At 44.6% G+C, this 11,119-nt stretch overlaps 1 long non-coding RNA gene across 1 annotated transcript; it reads left to right on the top strand.

The window, feature by feature from the left end:
• Nucleotides 1–3,699: 3,699 nt before the first annotated feature.
• LOC129037814 (uncharacterized) lies at nucleotides 3,700–10,811 on the top strand. The gene is made up of 2 exons (XR_008502996.1): nucleotides 3,700–3,870; nucleotides 10,519–10,811. It is a non-coding gene; the product is annotated as an uncharacterized LOC129037814 (long non-coding RNA).
• The last annotated feature ends 308 nt before the right edge of the window (nucleotides 10,812–11,119 follow it).

The raw sequence follows: 11,119 nt of genomic DNA, 5'->3' as shown, positions 1-11,119 counted from the left end.
TCATCTGACATGTTTGTAGAACACTTTATCCAAAGAGTCCCAAAGGCTTTACAGATTTCATTCTATCAGAGGGAAGGGAGTAAATTATTCACTTTACTGAGAGCTATGAATAACGTTTCCTGGCTACCTCAGTCAACTACCTCTAACAGTGATAAACTAAATCAGGCTCTCTCAGCCATTTATAGGCCCACATCTATCTGTGAGCTTGCCAGGACCCAGAGAGACTAGATCTACTTTCCCCATGTCATCTCTTCATCCATCTTTCCCATCTCCAATCACATCCCATCTTCCCCCTCTTCACTCTGATCTTTACTCACCAGATCAAAATGTGGAAACAGAAAATGAGAACAACTCAAAAACTGAAGGATCAATGTACTAAATAGTTCCCTGATAACCCTGAAAGGTTAATGTCATTTCAAAGAACAAGCCTCCATTCCATCTTACCAGTCTCCTTGTGCCATCCATCCCCAAAATTAAATTCAGTATTCTAACTACATACTATCATTGGTCACCAATAGAAGCAAAATGGAAAGAAGGACCAGGGACGAGTCAAAATAAAATAATGTCTAAAGACAGACAATATTCATATATATAAATTATAACAGTCATCAGAAAACATTAGTAAAACACTAAAGAAGACCATGAAAAAGAACTGCAGGAAATCTTTAGCAAGGACCCAGTGAGAAAGCCTATAAATGCTCTTTTATAGTAGGATGCTCATTCTCAAAGAGGCAACAGGAATCATTCCATTTTTGCTCAAGGAAAATAAAGGTGAAGAAAATTCACCACTTGACTGTACTAGTTCTGGAAGACTCAACAATAACCTCCTTAGAGTCATTCAATCAACTAACATTAGTCATGATCCTACACTGTCACAGCACTGTGCAAGGCATGGAAAAGGTATAAACATGCAAGGTATCAACATCCCTGCCTAAGAGATCTTCTAGTCATCACTTGGTTTTCTACTATTGGCCTACATTAAGCTGGGAAGCATCTGGAAAGGGCTAATGGTGTGATCTAGTTTGGTCTGTGTCCCTGCCCAAATCTGTTGAAATGTAATCCCCAAAGTTGGAGGTGGCGCCTGATGGGAGGTGAATGGATCGTGGGGAGAATTTCTCATGAATGGTTTAGCACCATCCTCTAGGTGTTGTCCTTGCAATAGGGAGTGAATTTTCATGATATTTGGTGGTTTCAAAGTGTATGGCACCTCCCCAACCCTCGCTCTTCCTCCTGCTCTGGCCATGTGATACACCTGCTCCCCCTTCACCTTCTGCCATGATCAAAGTTTCCTGAGGCCTCCCCAGAAGCAGAGCAGGTGCCAGCATCGTGCTTCCTGTACAGCCTGCAGAACCATGAGCCAATTAAACCTCTTTCCTTTATAAATTACCCAGTCTCAGGTATTTCTTTATAGCAATACGAGAACAAACTAACACACAATGGAACTTTTAATTTATTATTAGAAGCACACACACCCCAAATATTCTTTTTAATGTTAACATTACTTACACCATAGTAATAAATATATGCAGAACTGCAAATAAACATCTTTACAGATTAAGAATCAATGCACTAAATGTTTCAGCTTCACTCTACTATCTAATCAATTCCACAGCAGTTTATTGCTGTGTGTATGCCAAATCGATAAAAAAAATACACCTTAAAAACACCTATAAAATAGAATGCTATAGAACAGATACTATAGGACTACAAGAAGCAATTACACTGTGCAATTATATAGCATAATACCAACAGCAAGTAGTTATTGTAACTACCCATGAAAAATTATGGGATGTTTCAAGCTAACTTGCTTTTCCATTACATCTTTCTCAAACAAAATCCAATATCAAGGAGTGTATTATAGTCCTTTATTCACATATTCTGGCACTGCCACCAAAATTGAAATGTTCAGGGCTAAACAGGACGAATAGAATGATTCAAAAATTGTATTCAAAGCATGGGCTCCCTTTGGTCCCCAGTGGAATACTGCTAAGGCTGCAGAAAGACCACATCTCCATGCTCAAAAAAGGCGTGAAGAAAATAACTCAGAGGATGAGGGTCACTGCCTTCAAACATTCAAACAGGTACCACATAAAGAGGGATGAGACATTCTACAAGGACCCACAGCCCAACGAGTCAGAGCTGCTAGGAGAAACTGTGTTTTAATGTGAAGGCAGATTTCCTAAAACTTGGCTCCTCCCCAAAGGAAGAGGCTTGTCTCAGGCCCCAGAGAGCTCTTATCTTTGAACTGTCAAGACCAGATATTAGATGGTTACAAGAGAATCTTGCCTTTTGGAGGAGAGAACTTGAAGACTTGTACAGCGCCCCTCCTGCTCACCTGCTGCTTAACAGAGAATGGTATGTGTGGAACCATTAAAGGCAACAGGGTATCTGAGAAAGTATTCCCGCTGCTCTGTAAGGGAGAACTTTCCAGAACTGAACATCAACGAGCTGCTTCAGAAACCATCACGAATCAGACCTCGGGAAATCCAACGAATTGTGCCCCTATTAAATGTAATGAGTACAAAGTGATGTCCACCAAACATAACAGCACACAACTTAGACTGCCGAGAACACAGGAGAATATTCTAGGAAGGAAATAGCCAAGCCTAGCTCCCAAAGTACAATTAAGGGAGTTTTTCTTTTATTGGTGTTTTTTTGTTTTGTTTTGGTTTTTTTTTTTTGGTTTTTTTTGAGACAGAGTCTCACACTGCCTCCCAGGCTGGTGTCCAATGGCGCGATCTCGGCTCACTGCAACCTCCGCCTCCCGGATTCAAGTGATTCTCCTGCCTCAGCCTCCCGAGTAGCTGGGACTACAGGCACCTGCTACCACACCCGGCTAATTTTTTCGTATTTTTAGTAGAGACGGGGTTTCACCGTGTTAGCCAGGATGGTCTCAATCTCCTGACCTCGTGATCCGCTCGCCTCGGCCTCCCAAAGTGCTGGGATTACAGGCGTGAGCCACTGCGCCAGGCCAGTGTTTCTTTTTTATAAAGAAATCGTGTTTGCACATTTTCCTTTTCGCGTGGATTTTATGTTTTGTGCTTTATTATTGCTCCATAAACGATTACCGTGTATGTGAAGCTAAGTTAGATGTTTTGCCGCGATGGGGTCACTGTTCCCTGTGAACGCAGCCACGGCCCTGCGCAGGCTCGGATTCCACGCCAGGCCTGGCGCCTTTGCGCTGCAGCACTGCCCGGAACAGCGAACCCAGCGAGAGTCAGAGGGCCTGAAGGTAGACGTCCCAGGCACACCCAGCACTGCCTGGGGACTGGCGCGGTGCTCCTATCTAACCCCGGCATCTGCAGAGTTCAAGGAGGCGCAGTGCGCTGCATAATACTCCGTCCTCGTCCCCGCGGGGCGTCACTGACAAACAGGCACCACTTCTGGGAACCCACCAGCTCTGGGGAGGGCTGTTTAGACTGGGCGGAGGCACCTTACTCTACCCATGCACTGCAGGTCACCCACGACTTGGCCCCAGTAGCCACTACCTCGAGTATCGCCAGTCCCACAGGCAAACGGAAGAGGCCTAGGCATCCACAGGTGCGTTGCCAAAGCGCCCACGCAGGAGAAATAACCGTCACTTCCGCTTGCCTCTCATTGGTCAGGGCGAGTCACATGGTGGTATGACGTCAATGGGGCAGGGCCAGCATCCTCCCAGGTGCCCACCCTAAGCCTCAGCGGAGCTGCTGGGAGGTGGAGGCGACTTACCGTGGCAAGCCTGGGTGGGTGGGCAGGTGGGTGCCCCTTACTGCTGAGATAAGGCTGTTCAGGGAAGCGGCCTCCTGACAGTGCGTGATTACCGGGCGTGTAAATCCCAGTGCTGGCCAGGATCTAGGAAAAGGCCAGGAGCAGGGCTTTCCTACCTGGCAGGTGAGTGGGGTCCCCTGGACCATCTGGAGGCCGCGCAGGAGCAGCGATGCTGCAGCCCCGTGCAGTGAACCCACTCAGATCTCAGGCGTGGTTTCTGGGAGCCATTCAGCCCCTGGCTTCCTAAGACCTTTCCCACCCCACCCCGCCCCTAGTCTTCCCTTCTAAGACTCTTTAGAAAGGAGCCTGTGGTCAAACTTTGCCCACAAAGTCTAACCTCCAGCCTGAGTCCCTGGGAACTTTATTACGTCACTGCCTCCTGCATATCTACTGTCCACATTTAAATATTATTTGAACCATCGTGGCTTTGAGAGGTTAAAGCTTTAAGTGAAGAGGAAAATTAACCTTACAGTTCAGCCTCGACTGTCCAATGCCTGTGACTTCTCAGGCATCGCAGCACAAAGATCTACAAGGAACTCATCCAAATGAGACATCTTCCTCATTAGCGTTTATCATTAACTGAGAAAAAAAAGAAGTATTTAAAGTATCATTTTTTTTTCCTGAAGATATGGAATTCCAATTTTCTCCAAGTAAATGTGGACCCATTCGATTGTTTTTTAAATGAACGCTTTGTCTTTACAATTTGTGCTACAGCAAGCTCTCCTCTTCATTTCTAACTCTTTTTACTGGAGGACCCCTAGAGAAAGTAGTTTGGGGACTTCCATGCTTATTAGATGCACATCAAGCAGATCCTGTTCACTCCGTCTCAGCTTTTCTTTCATGGCATCAGGGGCAGGATATTATTTGCAAGCAGCCAAGGTAATTACCATCCAGCAGGGTCCAATTGTTTTCAATTAAAAGCTTTACTGCAGTCTTTAGTTTTAATACCATTGTGGCCATCTGCTTTCACTGAAGATCTACCAGCCAAAAGCCCAGGCCACATCTTAATGCCATTAACTCCTGAGAGCCATTTTCCTCCAGAATGAACTCAATAGTCCAGGGGAAATATGGGGATAGCCTCATGTTATCTTTGGTGGCCTGGGGAAGGCTACAGGACTCAGGAAGGTTATTTTCAGAAAGACAAGCACTACCTCTTCTTGCCTGAAGTACTAGGTAATTGTCTTAATTCTCTGCTTCACTTCAGCAGAGGATGCTGAACTGTAACTGCTCCATTGCACATTTTCCATCCAGCTTCAATATTCTGTAGCCCTATTATAAAATGTCTCTGAACTGTAATTTCATCAGATGGATCACTTTGGTATAGACATTTTCCATTTTGATATTCAATTTCTATCCAACTCTGCTTAGCTCACCATGACCCAAAATCTAGGTGTGGGTAAATGGTAAGGAGTGACCCAGGTTACCAAATGGATGCTCACACTGCAATGTGAGGTCATTTAACTGTTTTCATGGCTTAAAACCTGCAGGCCATGCCAGTCACAAATTTATTAGGGATTAACTCGAGAGTTTTATTGAACTATCAGGGACAATAGCCCAAGGCCTAGACTTGGAGTTTACAGCACATGTTTTGCCTACTCCTGAAGGTTCACACTGCGCATTGGTTCCACCAAAGGCATTTACATTTCTCCCTTCTCCTTCCCTTCGTCTGCAAGAGAGGCTTCTTTGTAACCCAGGTGGCCATGGCCTATAACCCTGGCCAATAAGATGGAGGGTGCAAGTCCAAGAGGAAAGATTACCTTCTCCCAAAACCATACAGAGGCTCTATGCTCTTTGATTTCCTTTGCCCTTGTGCAAAAATCACTAGCTATGTCAGATCTACCAGTAGGATTTATTGTTTTGGTGTGTTTGTTTGTTTGTTTTTTAAAAAAAAATTCCTAACTGCTGGAGTAATCAAAACTAAGAAAATGGTCACAAAAGTGTCCAAGAAAACGAGAGGTATTACCCTCCTGGTTCCAGAAAGCATTTCCATTATCTCTTAATTCTCAAAATTATAAGAAAAAAAATTCTGGAAGAAATTACTCAAACTAAAAGAATCTAGAATGCAAAATCAATAATCCCTGTGGCATAGCTATCACTTTCCTACAAATATTTCTGGCTTTCCTTCTGGGAATAAGATGGGCTTGTGCTTCCTTGCCCCTCCAACATGACACATCAGGGTTGTTTGTTACAGCAAAATAACCAACTGACTGCTACCCAATGCTAACAAACAAACTCTGGAAAATGCAGGGACATTGAGTTGGAGAAAATGATCTTTGAAAAGCCCTGGAAGGCCGGGCATGGTGGCTCACGCTTGTAATCCCAGCATTTTGGGAGGCCGAGGCGGGCGGATCACGAGGTCAGGAGATCGAGACCACAGTGAAACCCCATCTCTACTAAAAATTAACCGGGCGTGGTGGTGGGCGCCTGTAGTCCCAGCTACTTGGAGAGGCTGAGGCAGGAGAATGGCGTGAACCCGGGAGGTGGGGCTTGCAGTGAGCCAAGATCACACCACTGCACTCCAGCCTGGGTGACAGAGCGAGACTCTGTCTCAAAAAAAAAACAACAAAAAAAAAAAACAAAAAAAAGAAAAGAAAAGCACTGGAATGTTATCAAGATCACCCAGTGACTCCGATGTGCAAGAAAGCTTAGGAAACATCCAATCAAAGTCTTTTTTTCTTAATTAAAAAAAAAAAAACACTCTTTTTATGGGCATGAAAGTATTTATTTCAAAGAGGTCAAAAAGCAATGGCTGGCCATGCCAGGAAAGGAAGCTAAGATGGCTAGGATCTAACTTGGAGGGTAAGTTGCAGCCTATTCATACCGCCCAGATGGAAAGGGGACTCCTATAATATCAGCTTCATACATAAAGGGCCCCACTGTCTGTAACTTCTGTTACCTAATACCATCTCCGGCAGCATCTTTCTCGAATATTCATAAATTGCCTACAAGCACTGAAATTGCTGTTAGAAACTATACATCCTTCAAACATGCACACTCCATTCTGTTCTCTCCAGACTCTGTACTCCCCAGAATCCTGCTAATTTCTCTACAGTTTCAAGTCTCAGTCAGGGCTTCAGAAGGTTGAGGAACAGGCTACCCTCTGCAGTCAAGCTTTTCCTGGCTACAAAGTCCTGCCCCACCTGCAATCTGTCTCTGCCCTCGTGCAGTCGTGACAGACTGGAAAGCACATTGTATTGAATTACCCTTTCTAGAAAAGAGCCAAGTAAGAAATTGGTTATTCATAAGTTCTTTGTGCATGATTTGCCACAAAAATAACACGAACTATTTTTGTAGGGCTTTGACAAACCTGACTAGGCTTACCCCAACCTGGAATAGTCCCCAGGGAGCCTGCGAAAAACAAGCCACGTGAGCCATCCTGATGCTAGCTTCTGAGGGCCCTGACCCCCAGATCTCTTATCCTCCTCCTCACCCTGCTTCTCACCCCCACCCCCGCAGTCCTTCCTGTCAGGCTTTTGCAGTTACTCAAGAAACTGTGCACGTAGCAGAGCAATCAGATGCTTTCTCTCAGATGGCTTGGCTAATGGCCACTTCCTGTGGTTGTCAAATGAAAAAAGAAGAACTAGCACATCCCCAATGACTTATTGTATCACTTCCCGTATCTGACTATCTGGCAGCCAGCATAATTTAACATCACTCGTAAATTAAGAGCCTCTTGCGAGGGTGCCACAGCTGAGCCCACCACCCTGTTTTGCTGATTAGAAAGAAACCGTGCCAGGACTTCCGTTATGAATAGTCATTTCCTAAAATGTAACTCCAACAACACTGACATCTAATCATATATTAAATGAATGAATAGGGGTTCCATATCCACCCTGTGGACCTCTGAGCTCATTCTGAAGATTAAAGTGACTTCCTTTAACGTTCTCCCCACTAGCACCGTGCCCGTAAGGCCAGATTTCACCGCGACCGCCCCTTGCACCTCCCAACCAGCCCTCCAGCCCTCAGGTTATTCCCCACACTTTTCCCTGTCTCTTGGCTTTGCTCCGTTTCCCCTCCCTTCATGTCCTGGCCTGTGAGAAGAGTCAAGGTGAGCTCAAGCAAGGACCCTCATTTTGCCCCAACACCTCAGGCCCCTTTCTTGTTGAGACTGGACGGCTCCATCAGGCACTTGGTGCCAAATGGAAGCAATGGAACTCGGTGCTGGCTTTCCATGTCTAGCCAGCTCTGGCTGCAAGCAGCAGAGACAAGCAGGGGCAGGAATCATAAGCAGACCCCTGGGGCTGCATGTCCTCCCCTGGGCAAACACACAGTGGGGCGTGCTAAGCAGCTTTGCAGGTAGCAGCCAGCGCTGGCTGCGCCGCATCTTGTTGACCTTAGCAGAGAACCCCATTCTCTGCTAGGCTTTCCAGCCAGGCTGGAAAAGCCTAGCTCATACTTGAGAAAAAAGACCTCCTTGATGCCATAGGTGGTATTGCATGTGCGTTTGTTCTGTTCTCTTGTTTTTTTCAGTGTGGGATCGTGAATGAGCACTGGAGCTGGGTCCAATGGCCCAATTTGCACACTGGTTTTGTTTGGTTCGGAGCGTGGCCACGGCCTCAGCAGCCCTATTGGGAAGTGAGCTGTATTTGGGAAAATCATGACCTCTCTGAGCCTCGGGTTTCCCTCTGTAAAATCGCAACCACACTCTACTGAGCCTTGATCTATGTTCAGGACTGTGAAAAATCAATGAGACAACACATATGAAAATACTCTAGGAAATGGAAATTTATAGCTGTCATTTTGCTAAAACTTATAAGAATAGATTAGCCCAGTTCTAGTCATAACTTCATCATTTATGAGTTTTGTGTCTTTAAACATGATATTTAAACTTCCTCAACCACAGGAACTTCATACAACTAATGGCTCCTTCCTAAGTTTGTTGTGAAAACTAAAATGAGTTGATATAAAATACATACCACAGTACTTGGCAGAGAACATGAGCTCAGTAAATGACAACTGCTTTTATTTGTTATTGTTAGTATTTTTATTATCTGAAGAGGACAAAGAAGATAAAAAGCTTGTCCAAAAAAAATAAGTGAGATGCCATTTTTATATTTTATGAGTCTCGAAAAGATCAGGGACGTGGTTTCTAAAATGACTTTGATTCAAAAATAAAGACCAGTGTTTGATAGCTTCAGAATATTGTCTAACGGATTTAGGAACTCTGAAAAAAAAATATGAGAACAGCTGACACACTGCAGCTTAAATATAATCAGTCACTGAAATTGCTCTGCAATTTGTTTCAGTGTTTTCCTGTGGATTTCTTTTTTTAACCCTACATGTGTCCTAAATATATAATTATATGGCAGAGTATAATAGCTCATTTGGAGTTATTGAGGTCCATTATATAATCCAGTAGGACCATGGGGAGGGGCCTGGAGGGGGTGGTTTTTCACTTGATGAGCACCACACATGCACTGGAGTAGAAGCTAATAGATGGTCTTAGCCCCAATTATCTTCTTCCCCAGGCCAGTCTCCCGAAAGACAGGGAGCGCACTTTTCTGCCCTACAACCAAATTGTTTTAAATTGCTATTGTGCATTTGCTTGAGACGTCAAAAATTTTACGTAGATATAAAATTCCTGAAGGGCAGAGAATAAGTGTGTATGTGTATATATGTATGTCTCTGTGTGTCTGTGTGTCTGTATGTGACTCTGTGTATAACTGTGTGTGTGTGTGTGTGTGTATGAGTGTTTCTGGGTGTGTGTGTGTGACTGACTGTATTAGTTTATGTCTGTGAGTGTGTATGTGTTTCTGGGTGTGTGTCTGTGTGTCTGTATTTAACTGTGCCTGTCTGTGTGTCTGAGTGTGACTGTGTATATGACTCTATGTGTGTGTGTGTGTGTGTGTGTATGAGTGTTTCTGGGTGTATGTCTGTGACTGTGTCTGTCTGTGTGTCTGTGTATCTGTGTGAGTGTAACTGTGTGTGTGACTGTGTGTGTGTATGAGTGTTTCTGGGTGTATGTCTGTATGTGACTGTGTCTGTGTGTGTATCTGTGTGAGTGTCACTCTGTGTGTGTGACTGTGTGTGTGTGTTTGAGTGTTTCTGGGTGTGTCTGTGTGAGTGTGACTCTGTGTGTATTAGCCTATGTCTGTGTGTATAAGTGTCTCTGGGTGTGTGTCTGTGTGTGTCTCTGTGTGTAAGGTGTGTGTCCCAAAATGCTAAAAATGGTGGCTTGGATACAGCAAACACTCAATTTTTCAAGAAATGAATAAATGACACAAACTGCCTCTCCCAAGATACCTTTCCTTTGAATCAATCTATGAAATCTGTGTATGTATATAACTGTTAGGCCAGACTTGAAAATATACATTTTCTACCACGCTTACTTAGATTTAAAATAGAATTGGCCAGAGCTGTGGTCTTCTAGTAGAGTTAATCACCTTGCCGATATATCCCTGTTGATTAACTGATGGAGTCAATGCAGGCTTTTTGTCAATTTCCCTTCCTATTGGATAATTTCTATCCTTCAAGAGAAATTAGGACACTAGAGACCATATACTCAAAATCCATTACATAATTTATTTTTAATCCCAAGAAAAACCAAGACTGATGAAGGCTTTGCTGTGCCCTGAAAGATTGACTCATAAGGGTTGGGGGCAGAGACGCTCACCTGGTCCAGCCCTGCTGCATCCTCATGCTCGCAGGTTCTGAGCCAGGTATCCAGTCTGCTTATTTAAGCCAATTCTATCTGAACTGGTCAGTCTTTAAGTTCTTGCATTTAAAGTTTGTGAAGAACTGTGTTTCACCCAAAACACGTTCATTTGCTAGGACACAGTCCCTCTGCCGCATAGGACTCTGTCAGCCCGTGGAAATGGGTGCCGCTTTGCGAGCGGGCGAGACGCTTCTCTGCCCACTCCAGAATGCCTGTATCTGCTCACCCTGGAAGTGCTGTCTCCATCAGGCCCAAATCCAGAGAGTCCAATCTGCCCCAAGAAGGCCCTCGCTTCTCTCTGGAATTCAAGAGAAACTTCTGGGTATTCCAGATACCTCTGACCAACCAAGGGCGAGAGCAACCCCCACAGAGTGGTGTCACATTAAATATGGCACTTGGAGAAATCTCAGCCAAAAGTTAGATTCTGCAATTATGTCCCTTATTTTCAAGGCTGCAATCCAGGAACAGTCCTGACCACTTGCCCCCCTCTTTCCCAGGAAGTTGCTAAATGCCATACAGACCATATTCACAGGGATTCAGCTTCCTTCCTATCGTTGAAAAGAAGCCATCAATGATCTCAAGAGGGGATGAGGCCTAAGGCTGGTGGAGGAGCCCAGGAGCAATGGGGGATACGCTCATTGTGGGGAGGCTGTAACTGTGGGTGAGAGTGTTAATCTTGGTGCAGAAGGAGGACTGCTCAGGTAGAAGGAAGAGGGA

This window comes from Pongo pygmaeus, chromosome 5, assembly GCF_028885625.2.
Source record: "Pongo pygmaeus isolate AG05252 chromosome 5, NHGRI_mPonPyg2-v2.0_pri, whole genome shotgun sequence".
Taxonomy (NCBI): domain Eukaryota; kingdom Metazoa; phylum Chordata; class Mammalia; order Primates; family Hominidae; genus Pongo; species Pongo pygmaeus.
This window is presented reverse-complemented; position numbering and strand designations above follow the sequence as displayed.